This window comes from Cetorhinus maximus, chromosome 10 (assembly GCF_964194155.1).
Source record: "Cetorhinus maximus chromosome 10, sCetMax3.hap1.1, whole genome shotgun sequence".
NCBI classification, from domain to species: Eukaryota; Metazoa; Chordata; class Chondrichthyes; order Lamniformes; family Cetorhinidae; genus Cetorhinus; species Cetorhinus maximus.
This window is the reverse complement of record NC_135888.1, coordinates 29,519,798-29,544,313: the sequence shown is the minus strand read 5'-3', so window position 1 is coordinate 29,544,313 and position 24,516 is coordinate 29,519,798. Positions and strand designations below refer to the sequence as shown.

At 45.7% G+C, this 24,516-nt stretch overlaps 1 protein-coding gene across 1 annotated transcript in view; it reads right to left on the bottom strand.

Annotated features, from left to right (window-relative positions):
* Positions 1-413, bottom strand: part of LOC144685610 (glutamine synthetase-like) — a 55,379-nt gene extending 54,966 nt beyond the window's left edge. Inside the window, exon 1 of the mRNA XM_078550296.1 lies at positions 276-413. The gene's annotated coding sequence lies outside the window, so the exon portion shown is untranslated. The remainder of the gene's footprint in view (positions 1-275) is intronic.
* Between the last annotated feature and the right edge of the window lie 24,103 nt (positions 414-24,516).

Sequence of the window (24,516 nt, the reverse complement as noted above, 5' to 3'; positions counted from 1 at the left end):
TGTAGGGTTACCACATCAGAAATGTGCTACCACAGAGCTCTCAGCCTGTGGATGACTACACTGATGCCACTTGCTGCCCAAGCTCCAAAACCAATGCTCAAGTTTCTCCAGCCAACACTTCCTACACAGGTAGTTCTCATATGGAGCAGGATGCACATTCCATGGAACTGATGCACCCTGCCATGACTCTATTCATTAGACTAAGTAAGCTTTAGTAGAAACAAATTAAAGACTTATTTAAGAGTAATAAATTAAAAAACTGACAAGTTACTCACCAATCAGCACCTTTTCTTGTACTGATGTCACTTTTAGGTTTTTTACATCACTCTGTCTCTCATGCTTCCAATGTCTGGTCTGCTGCTGCTCCCCTGAATTCCTTCAGGTCTGCTCTTCTTACCTACGGGCTCGCCAAACTTGTTAAAAAAAGAAATAAATTACTTTCTGTATACTTCCCCTCAGAGATTCAACTGTGTAATCGCTGTGGCGGCAATATTGACATTACTGTTTCAGAATGCTGAGAATCTCTGGCATTTGCGCTGGACAGCTCCTCCCTCAGTGCTCAGCACTGACTGGGGCTTCTAATTCACTGCTGCTCCATTTTAAACTGGCTGGTCTTCAGTTCCCGATGCTCGGCGCTTCCCAGAATATCAAGTGATGGTGAATAAATACAGCCTTGCCATCATTACCCATATCTTGACAATTTAAATAAAAGCTAGGAAAGACTAAAGAACTTCAAAACAATGTATTCTACAATTGTCAGCCATTTTAGCACACTTCCTCCAGACGTCAATCATACAAACATTCATGTCATCAAAAACTATCAAGTAATTTCCTTTACTTAATTAAAGATTCCAAGTTTCAGCACTATAGATACAATGTGCTTGCAGTTAGACAAGTACAGATGTAATGTGACCATACATATTTACTGTGCGGGGAACTCTCTCCTCCATCCTCACCCCTTTTTTATCCTCTTTTTCCACATTCATTTTTATTTTTAAATTATTATTTTATATATTTTCCCCCTAATTTTTTTATTATTATTTTTTAAATTTATTTTCGTTTTTATATTTAGCCTGTTTTCGATCTTTTTTCCCACCACCACAACCACCTCCCCCCACCCCACCCCCACTAGGGCCATCTGTAACTTGCTCATGTTGCTCTTTCCAGAGTGCTTACCCTTGTCCGGCTATTATCGCATTCTGCTTTCTATCCTTAATGTCACCATTTGCACCTCCTTTAGCCGGTGCCACAACCATTAACACCCCCTTGACCTTTTGTATATGACATCTTTGGCAATCTGTCCTTTGCCTCCACTTATCGCTGGCCTCCTATCCAGCTTCACCTGCTCCAACCCCCTTAAACAGTATAAATTTTCACCACATTTTTACTTCTCTTGGTTCTGAAGAAGAGTCATATGGACTTGAAACGTTAACTCTGCCTTTCTTTCCACAGATGCTGTCAGACCTGCTGAGTTTTTCCAGCAATTTTTCTTTTTGTTTCAGATTTCCAGCATTTGCAGTATTTTGCCTCTATTTACTCTCTGCTATTTTCGCATTTATAGTTGCACACTCTCTCAGGTCTTGACTCTAAGACTGAGAGCGCAAAGCAAACTGTCAAGAAGGAGGAAACATCAAAATAGGGCTTATCATTTCCTGAATGCTACTCCCATAGACTTTAAGCTTGTGAAGATAAGCAACTTACTTCTTTTATCATCTGTGCAGCAAATGGGCGTGTCTACCCTCTGATTGCCAATCATACCAAATATTTGATCATGTATGTATGAATATTTACATGAAATAATTTCAGTGAGTTCACCTGAATCAGGACCTAAAGCCTTGCTTTTGCCCATGTGATAATTTTGTACCACAAGTATCCATCCATGAACTTACACATTCTCTCTCTCTCCCCCACCACCGACACATTCGCCAGGATTTTCCGGCCCCATCGTGGGTGGGACCCACCGTGGGCGAGGCAGCGCCCCTGCCAGAAGTCCATTGACTTGCTGTGGGACCGGGTGCGGAAAATCCCGCCGATTGTGTCTACAATGTGTACCAGCTACAAGATATACAACAGCAACTAGACAAGGGTTCTTTTACAGTACCTTTCAAACCTGCAACCTCAACCACTTAGAAGAACAAGGGCAGCAGGCGCATGGGGACACCACCACTTGCAAGCTCCCCTCCAAGCCACACGCCATCCTGACGTGGAACTAGATTGCCATTCCTTCACTGCTGCTGGGTCATAACCCCCTTCTTAACAGCATTGTGGGTGTACCTACAGCAGATGTAGTGCAGTAGTTTTAACAAGACCACCACCTTCTCGAGGGTGGTTATGAAGTGTTGGCCTTGCCAGCAATGCTCACATCTCATGACTGAATAAAAAACAGCTGGTATCAGTTTTACTTTTATTGAATCTCCAATTAAAATGAGGACATTTCTCCTAAAATTAATTAATCTTTTTCAGTACAGTCTTGCCCTGTGTTAATTTATTTTGCAATGAAGCACAGTTGATAGGGTACTAATCATCCAAGCTCCAATTAACCCTGAATTTCCAAATTCAGCACAAACCAAATTGATTCATGCTTTCACCTTGGCAAAAGCTGCCTGTGGTGCCAAGTTTGTCACTGGGAATCCCAGCAACTGCAGACCCAGGCCTCGCTTAAACTACTGGCCCATGGAAATTACAGTGGTGGATGAGGACCTGTTGTATCGAGAGACTTTCCAGCCTACACCCAAGTGCCCTGGAGCGTTTATGGTTTTCAACCCCAGGGTTTCTTCACGACAAGGCTTGGCATGATTAATGAGCCTCTGAATTTTCAACTCCAATTCACATTTGAAAATACCTATGACTTAATGATTTTGCAGCTGGTTGAATTCTGTCTGATGATCCAATTAGAATTTGCTTATTATATTACATGACAATTGTCACCCTAACTAAATGGCCCATCTTGGATTTTGCTGAGTTTTGCTTCTGCAGTATTGTGTTGTGGTGGTGCTTTTGCACTGAAATCTGCTTAGGCTGTCCCTTGGGATCAAGGATGACTTGCTTGATAGATTCTGTAATGGCTGTTAAGTCCAATGTGCGATTCTGCCACATGTGGGGCAAATGGCCCTTGAAGGGTTGGGTAGATGGGTTGTTTGGAGGTTTGTGCACTCCCTCCAATGCCTCAACTTTGCCTCTGCATGTTCCCGATGAAGTTTGTCGATGTATTTGGTGCCTTCCCAAATGAGCCTTCTCCATTTTGGCTGGTCACAAGCCAGGATCTTCCATGAGTCGACGGATATGCTTGACCTCTTCAGGGGTGCTTTGAGGATCTCTCTAAAGTGTTTCCATTGTCTTCCTGGGAGTCCCCTGCCTCGACTTACAAATCCTCTAAACAACCAACACTTGTATGTCAGTGATTAAGTGGTCAAATGGATCGATAATTTTTCTTACCATGTCAATTAGCAATGCAAATTAGTATTCATCACCTCACACCTTCTGTTGTATATAAAGAAGCGTGTTAAACATTAAAATGAGTATGAAAAAACAAATAAGAAACGTAAGATAGTGCTGTAATAGCTTTCTTATCTGTGACAGGATACATACTTACTATTGGCTAATAGAAACTATTCAAAATTTCCCAATACGCCCCTTTAAGTCATTGGTTGTTTTCTGACTGAAATGTTATAACTGATAATTTTAAAACTTCTTGTCTCTTGTGGTAGACGCAAGACAGGAAAACCTAACATTCCTAGGAAAAAACGTCCTTTCAGCGAATGTTATTTCTGTTTGCAACAGTGATATAGACAGGTAACTTAAATAGATCTGCCACATCTCATTCAGGGTCCTCATTTTGCCAGAAGATGTTTTAGATGGAGCTCACTGGAAATTTACAGAAATGATCCAAAAACAGCCCATGGCCTGAATTTTTCGTTCTGCGATCGGTGGGCCTGGAAGCGGACAGGAAATGGGCCTTTGAGTGCGATCAGCCCCTGCCTGCGCTTTCACGCTGGCTGGCCAATGAACGGGAAGCAAGCATGAAATGCGCGCTGAGAAATGCTCAGCGCTGCCGGGGGGCGGGAAGAGCGCGGGCGCTGAACTAACTGAAGGTGGGAGTGAGCGGCTCTAGTGAGCTCCCTGAAGGGAGACCTCCACAGAATAAAGGAAACAGCAAAAATGCTGCAAAATATGTCCGTGCAGCACAATCAAGCACCCGAAAGTATACCTCATAAAAAAAACAGTCCCCAGATATCTCTCTTCATTTCCCCACAGAGATTTCACCCCGCCCTGGATCAAGGTTTGAGCAAAAACATGAATGCCACCTGGGAGAGTGGCCCATCCACCAACCGTAAATGTGGACGGGCCTCATAAGATCGCTGTGAATTGCATCGTTAATGGGCTTAATTGCCCTGTTAATTGTCGGCGGGTGCTCTTCCAGCTGCCATGTGCGCCCGCCGAGCGAAATATCATGCGAGTGCGCCCTGACGTCAAGACACTCGCCCAACGTCACCTCACGCTATTTCATGTCTGTTCAGGTCGGGCACGCACCCGCCCACGGGACGTAAAGTTCTCGCCCATAAGTACCTATCACTTATATTGCTTGAATTATCAATCATCATTATGAATGCAAACTGAAAGGACTGGGTGGGGTTGATAGAACCCTGTAACTGGAACAGTTAAAATAGATTAATTTAAAAATATCTCTCAAATGTTCTTTGATGCTCGAATGTTCTTTGCCTTGACATTGCTGCATAAGCGCCATATCACAAAACTCAGAAAAGCTGATGAGTAACTTCAAAAAAACGTCGAGCCAAAACACAACCTGTAATAGTGGCCTATAATGAAACCCATTCCTTTAAGGCGACTGAATAAACTAAATTTATTTTCAACTACACTGATTTCAGGGTTTTATTTGGGTTTTGGGATCACGTTGCGTGATTCATTTCCTTTCTCTGTGAAGCCTGAAGTTGAAAGCCCTGCTTATGGTATCCATAAAAGTAGATATGATGGGGGAGACGAGGGACTTGCCCATGTGATAGAGAAAGTTGAAGCTGTATCCAAGATTCCAGCAGTTGCATTAAGGGGAAGCAGTAAATTTCGAAATGGTCGGTTAAGAAATTTTGAAGGAGGGAGTGATCTTCTGACAAATTTTTTTAGTGTGTTTTCTGACATTTGGAAGCCTAGTCATATGGCAGTTGAAGCCAAAATAATTTGTTTTATATATAAATAGATGAAGGAATTCATAATTTATTGGTGCCATTTATGATTGGCAAATGCGTCACAGCTATTAAAGTATGTTTAAAATGTAGTTACTATTGCAATGCAGCCAATTTGTGTTCAGCAAGGTCCCCCAAATAACAGTGAAATAAATGACTAGATATCCTGTTTTAATGGTGTTGGTTGAAGGATAATATCGGCCAGAGCACCATGATAAATTCCATGCTGTTCCTCATATAGTGCCATGGGATTTATTACAACCAGCAGAGGCAGGACCTGGTTTATTGTATCGTCTGAAAGACAACACCTCTACAAATGAGCACTCTCTCAGTACTGCATTGCAGTGTGAGCCTGGATTGTGCACTTAAGCCTCCAGAATGATTAAAATAAAATAATAAATATTAAAATATAATATAATTGATTTCATCTTTGTAACTTCAGAAGACAAAACTGAGTACAGCACATGTCAGTTGGTGGGATCATCATTCCCTGAGATACAGGACATCAAATAATTCATATTTGTCTTCCTGATTAAAATAATTACTACAAATATTTACTTATTGGATTACTTTCTTGACCAATTGAGCTATATTCAAGCAAGGAAATATGGTACTGTCAAAAAGTTCAAAAACAAAGATAGTCCGCTTACCTTGACCTCTTCTTCTCTATGCATTGACCTGGTCCTGCATGGGGAATACTGTATGTGAAATGTGTTGACTTGTGAATTCTGCAGAATTTGGTTACAAACACAAACTGGAGTTCAAACACTGATTCCACACAGAGCATTTGCTAGGCGTATACAGAGTAGGCTGCAACAATGGATGACACAGGCCTATGATGTAAGAACACTTCAAAGGATTAACATCTTTGTTAAAATGCTGTGCTGAGGAATTTAAATAAAGTGGGTTGGTGCACCTTCCAATTTCATCCTATTTGAACAAAATAAGGTTACTTATCATCATCACCCGGTAGATTTTTCAGTCAAGTACATCAGTACTTATGAAGCTTGACCTAACAATAGGCATTGAAGAAAATATATTAACTTATTAACTAAGTCTTTTCAGAGATTCACATTCGTGAATCTGGGCAAAAGAAATTCGAATCTGAGACTTTAGATTGATATTGTTTGGAGCCCATTTGCTGAATGTCATAATGGCACAAGGCTATGGAAGTCTCAGAGGAGTAAGAGACTGCAACGTGCAAAACTTAAAAAGCTGACTCTTGAGTCCAGCTCCTGTTTGGCCCCCGCGCCATCCCTCCCTCCCTCCACAGATCTGATTTTGCTGTTGCCCTCTCCTTTGTTTAGACACCACTGAAAAACAAAATCAATCTTCCTCTATTGCAGGCTGCTCTCATTCCTGCATTTTTTTTCTTCTCCTGGCTGCTTCCGTTTCTGTATATCTTCGCCGGGCTTTCCCCACTCTTGTTTTTGCTGCCCTCTACCAATTTATAATTTACTGCCATTCTGCCCATTTTCACTCCAATTCCCTATCTGACCCACCACACCTCAGGAAAGGAAAACATGGCCTGGGAGTGGGTGCAGCGCAGATCTGCCAGAATGATGCTGGAGCTAAAAGAGTTAAATTATGAGAACCAGTTGTATGTGTTCCCTTGAATATAGAAGATTAAAGGGTGATCCAATTGAAGTGTTTAAGATGAGTGAAGGAGTTGGTAGGGTGGAAAAAGAGGGAAACTATTCCCTTTGATGGGAGAGTGGAGAACAAGGGGACATAACCTTAAAATTCGAGCTAGGCAGCTGAGGGATCATATCAGGAAACACTTCTTCACATGAAGGGTAGAGGAAATCTGGAACTCTCTCCGCACAGAGTTGTTGAGGCTAGGTCAATTGAAAATTTCATAATTGAGGTTTTGTTAGACAAGGGCCTGAATTTTCAGGTTGGCGGGCGGGCGCTATCGTTTCCTGGGTGCGACCGGGAAACGGGCCACTGACCGCAATCGGCCCACGACCGCGATTTCATGCTGGCTGCCCAACTAAGGCTTGCCCAGCACAAAACGCAGCTTCCCAATGGTCGGGAAGGGTCGGGCACGAGCGGGGGCGTGTTTTGCACCTGGTCCAATGGTTTAAAACAGCCCCTTGAAGGCTACCGGTGAAGAAGCATACAGTCTGCATTGCGGAGACGGTACTTATGGCCTCGGCAACGGCTGGAGACACCAGGCGGGAGGGCAGGTTGGGTGGGCACTTGGCTCCCCACTTTTTGGACTAGTGCCTTGCCGTGCTCCTGGACGAGATAGCTGCCAGGAGGGACACCCTTGTACCAAGGGATGGAAGGAGGAGGCCACCACACCTGACAAAGAAAGCCTGGGAGGAGGTGGCAGCCCAGGTCAGCAGCCATGATGTGGTGTGGCGCACATGGGTGCAGTGCCGCAAGAGGTTCAATGACCTGCTGTGCTCAGGAAGGGTGAGTACCACGTTGGCATGGATCAGCGTGCAGAAGTGTTAAGGGCTGGCAGACCCCCATGGAGCTCAGGGGCGTTAGAGTCTGAGTGCCAACTGTCAATGATGCCGGAGCTGACCAAGGGGGTGAGCCCTGACTGCTCGGACTGAGTGCCTTGCGGCTCGAGGGCCGTGACTCGGATGTGCCCTGCAAGGTGTTCCTCAGGTGGGGTTAGCCAGGCTGCAATGGCGCTGCAGGTAGAGGGTGGAGTAATCAATGCTCCTCTGTCCTTTCAGAAGAAGACGAGCCATAACCAACTGGAGAGATTATGGACTGGCAGAGGCCCACCCAACCTGCTGCTGCTCACCAGGTTCGAGCAGGACACCCTTGAGCTGGAAAGCTGGCACGATCTACGTGCAACCAATCATGGAGAGGTTGGGGTGTCAGACAAAGGTAAGAGTGCAGTGCGCAGAGGTGAGAGTTTCAGATTGTGCAACCATTCTAGTGTAGTCTCTTCATTGATGGGAGCCTCAAACCTGGAGTCCCCATTGACTATTGAAAGGTGGTGGCACCATGATGCAGATCTCCATTGTCTCACCAGGGTGACTGGTATGCACAGTGACAGTGTGATGACTTAAACTAATGACATGTCCTTGTTCTCCCTTAGATTCACCAGCACGCACTCGCTCTCTGGACCCCAAAGGGCCACCCCTGATGCTAGAGGACCACCGAGATTCATCTGCACCTGTGTCACACCCGCTCTCTGAACCAGGCACCAGTGCAGAGACCAGCACCTCAGTGGGCATTAAATCATCAACTACATTGTTGGTACACATTGGTGAGGGCACTTCACACTCACTTCAGGTGCAGGTGAAGGCAAAGAGTGCCCAGGTGCAGTGAACTTAGACCTGGCTGCACTTCCCAGAGGAACCTTCAATCTCCAACCATTATTGAGAAGTGAATATTGTTTGGAGAGCAGGATCAACTCAGCGGATTCCTGCGCAACATTACTGGCCCCCATTGACTGCCTGATATTTCCTCCCTGCCTGTGCTGTCTAAAATTGTAGGGTTACCACATCAGAAATGTGCTATCCACATCACTCTCAGCCTGTGGATGACCAGCGCAGATGCCAGCACTTCAGTAGGCTTAGATTGCCGACTAAATTGTCGGTACACAGTACCCAGAGTGCCGGCAGTCAGAGGACTGCTGGAGACCAGAACGGTGCTAGGTTGAAGGCAGATGATGAGTCTCTGGAGTCATCCATTAGGCGGAAGATGCTGGGTGTCCAGCAGGATGTGCGGAAGGATCTGGCGGAGATCCATGAGGGTCTGCGTGCCATGGTCTCTGTTATGGAGGAATCCCTGTGGAGCATGAGCACTGCGTTGACCCTCATGGCTGAGCGCACTGCCTCCTCCATTGAGAGAGTGGCGACTCCCATGGAGAGGCAGCTCCAGGGACAGAATGAGAGGTTCCTGAGGTTTGCGTTCGGACTGCAAGCCCTCACACAGGCAATGATCTCAGGTGGTCAGTGCCTGCGTGGGAGATGGATGAGGCACCCAGTATCCCAGCTAGGTGCCTGTCCATCAATGGCGAGCAGGGAGGCCTGGAGTGACCTCACGTTGGCACACGACCTACTTGTCATCTCTGCGGGCTCCTTTCAGGGCACTCCGGGTGATGGCAGCAGCTCCTTCACCAGTGACCGTGGCATCTGATGAGACTGCGGTGACTGGGGAGATGCCTGCCGTGGCACTGGCCACTCTCTCCCAAGCTCCACTGGCCAGAGGACAACCACCAAGGTAATCAAGGCCAACAAGACAGCAAAGTCAGCAGCTGTCTCCAATGCCACTGCCAGCGAGGTTGGGGGGTACCAAGATGCAGCTCTCACAAACGGAAGTTTAAGGCACCATGAGCACAAGAGGGACTGTTCACGGGTGACCTTCTGTTCAGTTATGTTTGGTGTATATGTCTACTGGTGTGGACATTAACACCAGTAATAGTCATGTCAATGTGATTTCAATGTGACAATAACATTAAATTTGCTTTTGATGTGATGGCCTGAGTATGCGTCACCTTTTACTTGTGGTGCAGGGTACACCAGTACTTAATGAGTGGCTCTAAACTTTAATGCCCAGGCACTGAGTGGACTTTGGGTTCACATGACATGGACATTTTAGACATCCTGGATGGAGGCGGCAGCCCTGGCATGAGGTGGGAGTGATTATTTGGCAGCCGAGCTGAAGGAGCTTTGGATCAAAGCATCTCTGGTGTTCCTGCCTCCCTGGGGATTACCGAGGTCTGCCTCCACGCCCTCAGGGTTCTCCTCACTGTGCTCCTCTTCTGACTCTCTCCTGGATTCATCCTCTGTGGCCTGTGGAGCTGCATCAAGATCCTCTTCATCCAGTGGATCCCCCTTTGCCAGTGCCAGATTGTGGAGAGCACAGCATGCAACCATGATCAGTGACACCCGCTCTGGGGGGTATTGTAGTGCACCCCCTGAACAGTCCAGGCATCGGAAGCGCATCTTCAGAAGACCTATGGTCCTCTCCATCATTGCCCTTGTGGAGGCATGACTCCTGTTGTACCACTGCTCTGCCTTTGTGCTTGAGTGGCAGGGAGGCGTCATAAGCCACCTTTACAACGGATCGCCCTTGTCACCCATCCAGTTACGCTTGAGCACTGAAGAGCCTTGGCACCTGGGAGTGCCTGAGGATGTAAGTGTCCTGGGAGCTGCCAGGGTACCATGCACAGACTTGCAGAATCTGTATCCTATGGTCACACGCTATCTGCACGTTCATGGAGTGGAAGCCCTTCCAGTTGATGAAGGCACCCGGCTGACCTGCTGGTGCCTCGATGGCTACGTGTGCAGTCGATTGCACATTGGATGTGGGGGAACCCAGCAATTGCTGCAAAGCCTTTGGCTCGCTCAGCCTGGCTGGCCTCGTCCATACGGAAATGAATAAATGTCAGTACCCACCTGAACAGAGCTTCTATCACCAGCTTGACACAACTATGGACAACTGATTGGGAGACTCCACACAGATCCGCTACTGACCCCTGGAAAGAGCCGGAGGCATAGAAGTTTAGGGCTACTGTGACCTTCAGAGCTACTGGCATGGGGTGTCCACCCACACAGTTGGAGCTGATCTCTGGACCAACCAACTGAGAAATGGAGGTCACAGTCTCCCTTGAGAGTCGGAGCCTCCTTTGGCATTGCACCTCTCAAATGTTGAGGTAGCTGCATCGCTGCCTGTAAACCCTGGCAGCAGGATAGTGGCATCTTCTGCGGCTCCTTCCACCTTGGACTACCTGCTGTCCCTTTGGTCCTTGTGCCTGCACCTCTCCTCCCACAGGTCCCTCCTCTGGAAGCTGCACTGGGACACCTGGCCTCCTCTCCCTTCTGCCCCTCTCTTCCTCCTCAGAGGAGGTGCCATCAATGGAGAGCACAATCTCCATTACCAGGGTAACAGAAGGCTATCCGATATCTGAAAGGGTCTACAGAATCTGAACCCTCCGGGGGCCTTGGAGACACCAATGAGTCCTGAAATGAAGCCTGGAAATGCCAACAATGAAGCCCCGAACATTGATGAAGCTGCCAAGTATCATGAAAGCAACCAGCAATGAATTACCTCCAAAACTCCTCACTACTCACACTGGCAATGCTGCTGACCCTTTTAACCCTCCCTTGGATGGGTTTTTGCAAAATGTCGGCTGCCCGCCTGCCCATTTCGCCCATGTGATGAGCACAAAATCGCAGGGGCAACGTGAAATCTTGGTCGATTGCCTTTTTAATTGCCTTAACAACTGTCATCTTATTTTTTGTTGGGGGCGGCTCTGACACCCGCGCGTGCCCTTGCGAGGGTGGGATGACATTGGGATGTTCGCCCGATGTCATCTCACGCGATTTCACGTCTGATCAGGTCAGGCACGCCCCCACCCGATCAGCGTAAAATTCTGCCGGAGTTTATCAAGTGTGATTATGTCGAGGTGGGCAGATGAAGTTAAGTTACAGATCAGGCCTGATCTAATTGAATGGTAGAACAGGCTCAAGGAACGGAATGGCTTAATTGTTCTAATGTTCCTGTTTAGGATCTGTTTCACTTTCCCCTGATCTCCAAATCTCTTTTTTAATTTCAGATGTGACCTGCAGGCTTTTTGTGTTTTTAACTTCTCTCATTTTCTCACCTTGATCATTGGGTGGGTCCCTCCCTGTGTCAGCCTCCATAATTACTTGAATGCTTCTTCCTATTTTATGACTATGATAATTCTTTGCATTATCTCACAATTTTCTGCTTTTTGTTTAAGCAGGCGACAGAATATTCAACCAACACTTTTCTCTTGAACTACATTTCATTTCCTCCCCCTCCCACTCCCCTTTTACAGATGCTGTTAAAATGCTTGCTAGTCTTTCATTTTTCAGTGCTGAAGGCAGACGTGGCCTAAAACATTGAGTCATACATTCTCTCCAAGGTGCGTCCTGTAATTCTGGTTTCTGTTCCTGATTTGCAGGGTTGGTTTGCTTTTTATTTGAACAATTACAGCGAAATGGGAGAGTGCATGAATCATGACACCACAGTTAGAGGCAGAGCAAAGCTCTTTACATTCCGCGTCAATAATGTGCTTCAGTGCATTAAGACGGTCTAAACACCTTTCATATAGTGACCCTTAACATACAAAGTGTAGAGACATTAATCTGATCTCATGCTGTACCACAGCACGAGTCCTCTCTTTCAGCAGAAAATAGGAATAAATAGGGCAAAAAATTGTTTTTCACTGATTTCTGAAGATGAAATACTGCCTTCAATCCCTATCACCTCCAATTAAAAATTTTGATCTTCATGTTTAAATCCTTTGCAGCCTCTACCTTCCCTATCTCTGTAGCCTCTTCTCCCCACCAACCCCCTGACTACAATCTGTCGCCTTCATCCATCTCTCTATTCATTTGACTCTTACCTTACTCATTCCCCCTCATCAATGGCAGTCGTACCTCCACCCACCTAAGACTCATGCTTTGGAATTCCCTCCCTAATCTTCTCATCCATTAAGGTGCTTCTTAAAATCTATGTCTTTTGAAGAGGCCTACTAGCTCCTGATTGACTGCCACCTCTCTTCAAAAAAATGCCCTCTTGGAAGAAGTATGGTTCTGTCCTCCGACAGGATTTCCGACTGTCTCTTCTGCCCTGCTCACCTTCATTGCTTTCCATTTCTCTCCTGGTGTTTGACAAGGTGTTTACTAAAACCCGCTTTCACAGCCATATCTCCTTTCTCAGTGACTGTCTCCGTCTCCGACTCACCCCACGTGGATTTCAACTGAAATTCCATCCCTCTTGTTTCGAACCCACCCAGGATTACAGGTATCTCCGGGACATAAAACGTTTCTCGGACTGCTGTTCCCGTCGCATTCTGAGATCCACACTCAGTGCCATGCGCCGCCATATGAACACACTTGACCTCTCCCTCCAGCAGCACCGCCGCACCCTTTTTCAAAGCTGCGCGTGCCCCCAGTTTCATTTTATTCTTCGCCTCATCCGTCGCCTCAACAAGAAACTTTTTCTCTTTCTCTCAAGTGCTAAGGAACGCAAGCTCCAACAACTCATCGACTCCAACACCCATCGGGGACCCTCCACCCCTGCTTGTCCCTCCGTCCTCACCCCATCTTCCAATCCCAGCCCCAGCCGCGTATTCACTATACCCCCTGACCTTCCCCTCTCCGATGCTGAACGTTCAGTGCTCAGCAAAGGACTTAGTTTCATACCCTTACGCCCTCATCTCAATGAATTTCGGGCTCGGCATGATGCTGAACTCTTCTTCCGCCGTCTTCGTCTCCGTGCTCACTTCTTTGGGCAGGAGTCCTCTCCCCGTTCAACGGATCCTTTTACCCACCTCCAATATTCTCCCTCCACTTGGACCCCTCCCTCTGGATTCTTACCTTCTCTTGATCTTTTCATTGAGAACTGTCGGCGTGACATTAGCCGTCTCAATTTCTCTGCTCCTCTCACCCATTCTAATCTGTCTCTCTCTGAACTCACTGCACTCCGTTCTCTCAGGTCCAACCCCAACATTGTCATCAAACCCGCTGACAAGGGTGGTACTGTTGTTGTCTGGCGCATTGACCTCTACCTCGCGGAGGCTGAGCGTCAACTCGCAGACGTTTCCTCCTACCTCTCCCTGGACCATGACCCCACCACAGAACATCAAGCCATTGTTTCCAGGACTGTCACTGACCTCATCTCCTCTGGAGATCTTCCTCCCACAGCTTCCAACTTGATAGTCGCCCAACCTCGGACGGCCCGCTTCTACCTCCTACCCAAAATCCACAAACAGAACTGTCCTGGCAGACCGATCGTGTCAGCCTGTTCCTGCCCCACGGAACTCATTTCTCATTATCTTGACTCCCTTCTCTCTCCCCTTGTCCAGTCCCTTCCCACCTACATCCGTGATTCCTCTGACACCTTACGTCACATCAACAATTTCCAGTTCCCTGGCCCCAACCGCTTCCTCTTCACCATGGATGTCCAATCCCTCTACACCTCCATCCCCCACCAGGATGGTCTGAGGGCCCTTAGCTTCTTCCTTGAACAGAGGCCCCAACAATCCCCATCCACCACTACTCTCCTCCGTCTGGCTGAACTTGTTCTCACACTGAACAATTTCTCCTTTAACTCCTCTCACTTCCTCCAAATAAAAGGTGTGGCTATGGGTACCCGCATGGGCCCCAGCTATGCCTGTCTCTTTATGGGGTATGTGGAACATTCCTTGTTCCAGTCCTACTCCGGCCCCCTCCCACAACTCTTTCTCCGGTACATCGATGATTACTTCGGTGCTGCTTCATGCTCTCGTCGGGACCTGGAAAAATTTATTAATTTTGCTTCCAATCTCCACCCCTCCATCATCTTCACATGGTCCATCTCTGACACTTCTCTTCCCTTCCTTGACCTCTCTGTCTCAATTTCTGATGATAGACTGTCCACCAATATCCATTACAAGCCTACCGACTCCCACAGCTACCTCGACTACAGCTCCTCACACCCCGCTTCCTGTAAAGACTCCATCCCATTCTCTCAGTTCCTTCGCCTCCGTCGCATCTGTTCTGATGACGCTACCTTCAAAAACAGCTCCTCGGACATGTCCTCCTTCTTCCTTAACCGAGGTTTTCCATCCACGGTCGTTGACAGGGCCCTCAACCGTGTCCGGCCCATATCCCGCGCATCCTCCCTCACGCCTTCTCCTCCTTCCCAGAAACATGATAGGGTCCCCCTTGTCCTCACTTATCACCCCACCAGCCTCCGCATTCAAAGGATCATCCTCCGCCATTTCCGCCAACTCTAGCATGATGCCACCACCAAACACATCTTCCCTTCACCCCCCTTGACAGCATTCCGTAGGGATCGTTCCCTCCGGGACACCCTGGTCCACTCCTCCATCACCCCCTACTCCTCAACCCCCACTTATGGCACCTCCCCATGCCCACGCAGAAGATGCAACACCTGCCCCTTCACTTCCTCTCTCCTCACCGTCCAAGGGCCCAAACACTCCTTTCAAGTGAAGCAGCATTTCACTTGCATTTCCCCTAACTTAGTCTACTGCATTCGTTGCTCCCAATGCGGTCTCCTCTACATTGGAGAGACCAAACGCAAACTGGGCGACCGTTTTGCGGAACACCTGCGGTCTGTCCGCAAGAAAGACCCAAACCTCCCTGTCGCTTGCCATTTTAACACTCCACCCTGTTCTCTTGCCCACATGTCTGTCCTTGGCTTGCTGCATTGTTCCAGTGAAGCCCAACGCAAACTGGAGGAACAGCACCTCATCTTCCGACTAGGCACTTTACAGCCTTCTGGGCTGAATATTGAATTCAACAACTTTAGATCTTAAACTCCCCCTCCCCCCATCCCCACCCCGTTTCTTTCCCCCCCCCACCCGCCTTTTTTTTCAATAATCTATATAGATTCTTCTTTCCCCACCTATTTCCATTATTTTTAAATCTAAAACTAAAACCTTTAGTCTTTCCACCCCACCCCCACTAGAGCTGTACTTTGAATATCCTGTCTTGCATTCTTAATTAGCACTTTTCTCAGACAAAGACCACCACCTTCAACACCTCTTTGACCCTTTTGTCTCTGACATCTTTTGATTATCTGCTCACACCACACCCTCAATGTGTCTCTTCCCCCCCACCCACCTTAAACCAATTTATATTTCTCCCTTGTTGAAACTATGCTTCAGTTCTGCTGAAGGGCCATGAGGGCTCGAAACGTTGACTGATTTCTTCTCCGCCGATGCTGCCAGACTTGCTGAGTTTTTCCAGGTAATTCTGTTTTTATTTTGTTTTGGATTTCCAGCATCCGCAGTAGCTTTTAGCTTTTTGTTTTTACCTACTAGCTCCTTCTTTGGCTTGAGATCCATTTTTTATGTGAAGTGTTTTTGGAATTTTTCTAATTTATGTCATTATCATCAAGGTTATTGCTTTTGTCTTGCAAAAGTGAGATGTCATTGGAAGAACTGTGTATCATTTTGGTCCTCCTACATCAAGAAGGACATTTTGGTTCGAGAGAAGGCAAGGATATTCCTCATTGAAGTGAACTGAACTGAACTATTGCGAGAAAATTTGTGCCTTTTGTTTGGGTTTAATGGAGAGTCATAGACCTAGAGAGAGCTAAGTTTGCGAGTCCCTGAACACACTGGGTGAGATGACCTCCTGCTGAAAGCCCCCTTCCTCCCTCTTCAAGCAGCTTGTCCTGCTCTGCATGGTCACTCTTCATTCCCCCAGCCATGCTATATTCCAAGGGGAATGATTGGTAATGCACCCATGCCTTGGTGTAACTGGTTTGGATCTTGAAGTCAGTCAAAACTCCTTGAGCATCTGTCACACCACTGCTGCACAGGTTTTTGCAATTTCAAACAATAGCAAGCACCCCAAATGAATAAAAAATAATAGCAAAGTTTGAGAAGAACTGGCATTTAAAAAAAAGTGTTCGTTTGTCTATCTTGAGGAAAGCAGAAAGTTAAAGGCAAAGCATGTTGGTGCTCAGTGCATAGATCAATCCCTTACTTGACAGGGAATAACAATGGTGGAAGACAAAGGCTGAGATTTTACAGGGCCCCAAGGAGCATGCTGGGAGATGGAGGGGCCTTAAAATTGGTTGGGATGACAGAGGTGGAGTGCCCATCGTCTGCCTGCTGGCACTGGCATTTTACCATTTTCTCTCAGAGGGTCGTTAGTCTGTGGAATTTTCTTCCCCAGAAAGTAGTGGAGGCTAAGTTTAATTTATTCAAGGCTGAGTTAGATAGATTTTTGATAGATCAGGGAGTCAAGAGTTATGGGGGGCAGGCAGGAATGTGGAGCTGAGACCACAATCAAATCAGCCATGATCTTTTTGAATGGTGGAGCAGGTTTGAAGGGCCAAATGGCCTACTCCTGCTCCTAAGTCCTATGTTCCTATGCTCCATTGGAAGGGAAAGTGGCAGACGACCTGCCCACCCAGAGGACAACGGAGGCCCTTAAGGGGCCAATTAAGGGCCATTTAAGGTCATCTTCCTGCTGTCTCTTGTATTTTCCCCGTGGCAGGTGAGCACTTCCTCATGTGGGTGGCCTCCTTGTGGACTCAGGGGTGGAGAAGGCCCTCCCAGGAGCAAGGGCTACCCCACTGAAAGATCCCCTCTGCCCTTATGTGTGATACCCCTGCCCCACTGAGCTAGCCTTAAAGCCATGGAAGCCCCGACTACAGGTAACTAATTGCCTGAGGAATGTAAAGTGCAGTTGGGGCTTCCATGGCCAGCCAAGGTGGGGTTGCCCTCGACTTCCTGGCCAGTGGACCAGGGCCCTGTGAAATGCTGGCCAAGCACTCAGAAGGAGAAAGGGAGAAAAATCTGGCAGCATGTCACTCCAGGCATTTCTTGGCTCCCAACATTAAGTCAAAAGAAGCATTGACAGGAGCAGTTGAGTGGTTAAGGTACTTGTAATAAACTTGGAATGCAGGACGGGTTTCTTGTAAGAAACTTTATTTACAGACTCCAGATGAAGCAACATGCTTGTGCCAAGGCCATAGCTAAAAAGCTCCACCCCTAAGATCCCCTGCGCCTAGGGCTGATTGTTTTCTACAGTCACATGATCCCTGTAACAGTAAGAAATGGTTTAACTTACAATTACTACATTCCTCCCCCTTTAATTTTGTTCTTCCCTCTTATTTACAAAGACATCTTAACCCATATTGTACACAATTATATACAGTTCATGCCATTATAAATTTAGTCTTTGAGGAGGTTTTCGGATTCAGGTAGAGCGATGCAACTCTACAACTGGAGGTTCTTCCATTAGATTGACTTGGACAGCTTCAGGAACATCCATACGTGATGGCAGTTCAGAATGATTTACTACAACAGAAATATCAGGTATGTCTATTCTTTGTCAATCCGGCACCTCAGGGTGCAAAGTTTCGGCTTCGATTTCAGGTGGATTAACTGGTTGTTGGAGGGTTTCTCGACTCCTGAGATGATCCACGTGTTTCTAAACAACCCTGTTTTCCACTCCTACCTGATAAGGTAAAGTTCCTGTTTCAGAGACGATTGTACCAGGGACCCATCTCGGTCCAGTTGCAAAATTTTGTACAAAAACTGCCTGTCCGACAGTAAACCCTCGATCTCTACTGTGAACATCATGATTCACTTTCTGACTACCCTGGTTTTTCTCCACCTTCCCCCCTATATTAGGGGATACTAGACTCAACCTTACACAAAGTCGGCGCTTCATTAACAATTCTGAAGGTGTTAAAACAATGGCCGCATGATGGGTTGTGGGATAGCTGAACAGGAATCTTGAAATTCGTGTTTCTAATGTTCTCTCTGGTAGTTTCTGCATGCCTGTCTTAAAGGTTTCTACTGCTCTTTCTGTTAATCCATTAGAAGAGGTATGGTACAGTGCTGTTCTGATGTGTTTAATCCAGTTTAGGTTCACAAATCTTTGGAATTCAGTGCTAGTGAAAGGCTTACCATTGACTGACACAATAACTTCAGGTAAACCATGGACACTGAAACTCTGGCGCGGTTTTTCAATGGTTGCAGATGAAGTAGGTGATCTCACTTCAAACATGTCCATCCATTTGGAATGTACATTATAATCAGAAGAAACATGGTACCTAGAAATGGACCTACATAGTCTATATGTAGTCTAATTCAGGGTCAACCAGGCCATTCCCATGGATGCAGTGGAGCTGCAACTTCTGCTGTTGCTGACACTGGAGACAGTGTTTCACCACTTTTTCTATATCACTGTCTATACCTGGCCAGCAGGTATAACTTCATGCGAGCATCTTCATTTTCAAAATACCAGGATGCGCACTATGAAGTTCTTTCAATAATGGTTCTCTTCCCTGCACAGGGATAACTCTCGCTCCCTATGACAAGACACCATCTTGACAACTCAGTTCAGATCTATGTACAAAGAATGGTTTTAATCTTTCAAGGACTTGTGCATTTGACCATCCTTGTAATACTTGTTCACGGACTCTTGCTAAAATTGGATCCCGATTGTTCAGTTCTTTATCTGTCTTGCACAGACTGGTGAGAAGTCCATGAAATTCAATGCAAGTACTACCTCTTGAGGTACTGGAACATGTGTAATGCTATCTGGTAAAGGGAGATGACTGAGGGTATCTGCATTTGCTATATGCACACCCAGAGGGTGCATTAACATGTACTTGTACGCCAACAAAATTAAAGCCCTTCTTTGAATTCTAGCAGAGGCCATTGGTGGAAAGGCTTTACCTTCACTAAACAATCCTAACAGTGGTTTATGACCTGACACTATGGAGGAGTGTTGACCATGCAAATACTAATGAAACTTCTTTACTCCAAATACAATAGATAAGCCCTCTTTTTCAATTTGCAAGTAATCTTTCTCAGCTGCAGAAAGGCCTCTGGATACTTATCCGACTGGCTTTTCAGCCTTGATTTCTGCTTCTTCCTCTTGTGTTTGCCTCATGGTTTTATCTCGTCCTTCATTTTGATTTCACAGTCGGCCAAATTTCTCTCTGGCGAAATCTTAACTTGGTTCAGTTCGGGGGGTTGTTACCCATTTGCATTTTGGAAAGTTCTTTCTACTGCCTCTTTTGTCTCCATCAACTGATTCTTCATTTCTTCTGTCTCTTGTTTATATCTTTTGGCTTCCTTTTGGAACATTGAACATTGTCACATTTTTTCTTCCAACTGTTTCTTCAGTTGGTTCAGAGTGCCACTGTATTCATTTTGCTTCTTTCCATGCTTTGCCCATGGAACCAACTCTGACCTGAGCGATCCTTGCTTCCTGTGAAGGTCCTTTGGTTCTTCTATTTCACTCCAAAAGACACCATCATATTCCCTTGTCAACTCAGGATTTCTTCCTGTCATGGCCTGAAAAATTTCTGACCAATTCAGTCCAATTTCTTTCAACCAATCATGGCCCAGAAGGCTAAGTCCTTCTCCATTTACAACAATTATTGGTAGCTGAGCTGTCTGTTGCTTGTATGATCCAGGTACAGAGGCGATGCCTTTCACTTGCATTGTTTTACCTGTATATGTTTTTAACTGAGCAGTGGTTTTCTTCAAACTCAGTGGCTGGGTACCTTCTCTGAGGTATTTTAAAGATGTGTTCTCCCACCACTGTGGTCAATCCTCCTGTGCCCACCTCCATGAGCAGAGGCTTTCCATTTACTTGAAGTGTAGCAGTGATTGGCTCAGTTTTCCTGGCCTTCAGATTGTGTAGGGAATAAACGTCAGTTTCAGTAACTTCTGACTCTTCTATATTATGCACTTCATTTAACTTGACCTGATGTCTGAATGGCTGCCTTGATCTAGTCCTGCACTGTTTAACAACATACCCTTTTTTGTGGCAGTAGTGGCATTCTGTCTCTTTCAATCTACAGACTTCGGGTGCATGATTTCCCCCACAGCTGTAATATTTTAACTTCTGGCTTCCAGCATTTCTTTTTGCTTTTCTAGCATTAGGGACCGTGTCCCGCTTCACGGTAGCCTCCCTGATCTTTACGCCACACCTGGCAGCTGGTTCCTGCCCTAGCTGTAGAATGGCACCATGTTGCACACTCTGCAAAGCCTGTGCGTTCCCTCTCAGCACTCTCCATTGCTCATGCTATCTCCATGACACGCTTCAGGTCTTTTTCAACTTCTGCAAGCAAACGGCGCTGAATGGCATCATTGCTTATGCCGCAAACCAAACGATCTCGCAACGTCATTTAAAGTATCACCGGAGTCACAGTGCTCCATTGTACGTTGCAATCAACTCACCACGGGCTCTTATTTGAGAATTAAACTTGAATCTTTGCATGATCACAGAGGGTTTAGGCTGAAAATGTTCTTTCACGAGGTCGACTAGCTCGGTGAAGGGTCTGGAATTTGTCACTTTCGGAGCCGTCAAGCTACGGATTAGGTTATAGGTTTTGCTGCCACAGATACTTAGGAGAGTTGCCTTCTGTTTCTCCTCTGCCGCTATTTTGTTAGCTACAAAGTGGAAACCCTAAACGCTCAATGTATTGACTCCAGTCCTTGATGGATGAGTCATATGGGTCAATTCTGTCAGAGAGGCATTGCTGGTGAGTATACTTCTTTTCTTCCCTTCATATATCTGAATGCTGACAGGTGCTGTGTAGGCGCTATCTATCCTCATCACCAATTGTAATAAACTTGGAGTGCAGGATGGGTTTCTTGTAAGAAACTGAACTTTATTTACAGACTCCAGATGAGGCTACATGCTTGTTCCAAGACCAAGGCTAAAAAGCTCCACCCCTGAGATTCCCCGTGCTTAGGGCTGATTGGTCTCTACAGTCATATGATCCCCATAACAGTAAGAAGTGGTTTAATTTACAATTACGACAGCACTCGTCTCTGCCATCAGGCATTTTGACTGGGAAACAAGAGAAGCAAGGAGAAACCAAATGCTTAAAGGAAAGGTAAGGTAGTTGGACTTTGCAAAGCCAGGACAGTCCCAGTCACACCAGAAAAATTGTGAACTGAAGATTCATAATAATGTGAGAATTCAAATCTGTTTAAGAGGGCAAGCTAATGGTTGGAAATGTTTATATTTCTCTCTTTTATTGCTGTTATGATGGTGATGAATAAAGCCATTAAAAAAAAACGGTTGAAAGTATTATTGCAGTGAAAATGCGTCCTAACCATGCACTCACCAGATAACAATCAAACCCTTCAGGGTGAATATTTAAGGTATATCAGCAAAATAATCAAATCATAATCTTCTATAACTTCAGCAGATGTTTACAAGTTTATTTGCTATACAGGTATTTAAAATGTGACTGAACATCATTTACAAAAAGCATTTAGAAGTAAGTTATGACATGCTAATATCACAATGCTATTTTTTTCTCCGATTTCCATTTTGACTTGTCACAGCACAACAAATCATAGCTCATTTTATTCTTGAAGCTAAGGGACAGAATAAATTTACACACAACTATGTTCAGCATGTTAGTAATGTTGCTTCGAAAAGGATGATCAGAAATTGTTATATCCTGTCTGTCAGGTTTGCAGATTTTTCTTCTGGATGTTGCCAGAAAGAACAAGAACAAGCAATTGTCAATACAGGGTAAGTGCAGATACAATGAGGTGTAAAATCCAACCTTAACTTTCAGCTTCTGTCTTACTTTCTCCACTAAATTTTTCCACAAAATCCACGCACACACCCACACACACACACAAATTTTGACTTTGGGTACTAGTGTAAAGGGGACAATATCTGATCAGTTATCTTTTATGAACTGAAGGAAGGACATTATAGGAAGGATGTAAACACATTGGAGAGAGTGCAGAAGAGGTTTATGAAAATGGTTCCAGGGATGAGACACTTCAGTTATGAGGAAAGGTTGGAGAAGTTGGGACTGTTTTCCTTGGAGAGGGGAAGGCTAAGAGGAGACTTGATAGAAGTTTTCAAAATCATGAGGGGTCTGGGCGGAGTAGGTAGGGAGAAACTGTTCCCGCTCGTAAATGGATAGAGAACCAGAGGGCACAGTTTTAAAGCGTTTTGCAAAAGGAGCAAATGCAAGGTGAGAAAAAACTTTTGCACCCAACGAGTAGTTGGGGTTTGGAATGCACTGTCTGGAAGTGTGGTGGAGGCAGGTTCAACTGAGGCATTCAAGAGGGCATTGGATGAGTAAATAGAAACAATGTGCAGGGTTGCGGGGAAAAGGCAGGAGATTGGCACTAAGTTAAAATGTTCAGAGAGCCGGTATAGACATGATGGGCCGAATGGCTTCCTTCTACACCATAACAATTCTGTGATTGTGAAATCAATGGAAATTAAAATCAAGGGAGATGTATAATGGTGGCTGAAGAGAAATTACTTGTTTAACACTATCGCTGACATCAAACAAACTATTTAAACATGAAACAGTTTCCATCTTAATCATATTAATACTGCAAAGCTTTTTTTTATTCACAGGAACTAGTTTTGGTAGTTATTTTTAAATGAGAGCTATTAAGCGCATAAACGCTTTATAAAATGAAATGAAGGAAGCTCAGTAGGGGGAAATTTAAATCCCCCAAAATGGATGGAACCCAATCTGTTTTCAAGTCGCCAACTTGGTTTTGATGAAGGCCGGATGGGGGTGCACAATCAATCCACTCTCAGGAGTGGGAGTTGGGGAGTAATTGAAAACTCTTTTGGAGATTGTGTTCCTCCATTGTAACAAGGTTTCCATTTTTAACCCTTGTCAGTCAGATTTCCTGGGCCTCAGGAGACCTGGGTAGGTTAAAGGAGGCAACAGGGCTGGATTCATTAGATAAGTGCCTTTACAGCATTGCTAGCAAGCCAGCAGGAGCAGCATTATTTCCTCCAGGCCCGATAAGCTTTACCTCCTGTAAAGTCTCTCCCCCACGTCAGTGATCTCTTCTGATGCCCTCATCGCTGACACCCGCATCACCTTCCCCAATCCGCCCACAATCTCTCAGTTTGCCACCCCACCCCTGACATCAACCCTTTCCTGCCCCAGCCCCCACAATATTCTTTCACCACCTGGCAACATCCACACTTACCCTACAATTTGTCAGCTCCCCCAATGTCCCCACAATCACCCTCGACCCATGAAATCATCCCTGTCCCCCGAAAACATGCTTCATCCACCCAATCTCCCCCCTCATCACCACTAAACTACAAACTCCCTGGCTGCAGAGGAGACTTGATAGAGGTTTTCAAAATCATGAGGGGACTGGACAGAGTAGATAGGGAGAAACCTTCTGGAACCTTCTAACATGGCAGCAAGCTTGTCAGTCAGGCTGGCTTTCATTCGGGCCACCAGAAGGATTACATACGTTGGAGAATTGAAACTTCATAGCATTTGGGAAAACCCACACTCAGAACAAAACTAATTATAAAAACCACACTCAGAAAAGCAGGGATGAAGTGTGGGTTTTGCCTTTTGAATATGTCGATCGAACCTGCCTCCATCACCCTCTCAAGAAGTTCATTCCAGACTCCAACCATCCTCTGGGTGAAAAAAATTTGCCTCACATCACTTTTACTCCTTTTGCCAATTATTTTGAATCTGTGCCCTCTAGTTCTTGATGCTCTCTTGACTGGGAACGGTTTCTCGCTATTTATCTTGTCCATACCTCTCAGGATCTTGAATACATCTATCAGGTCTCTCCTCAGCCGTCTATTCTCCAAGGAAAAGAGTCCCAACCTCTGCAATCCATCCTCATAGCTACAATTGTTTATCCCTGGGATCATTTTTGTGAATCTCCCCTGTACTCTCTCCAATGCCTTCACATCTTTCCTCAAGTATGGCACTCACAACTAGATGCAGTACTCCAGATGAAGCCTAACTAGTGTCTTATACAAGTTCAACATGACTTCCTTATTCTTGTACTCAATGCCCTTATTAATAAAGCCTAAGATGCTGGTGGTATTTCATTTGACAAAACACT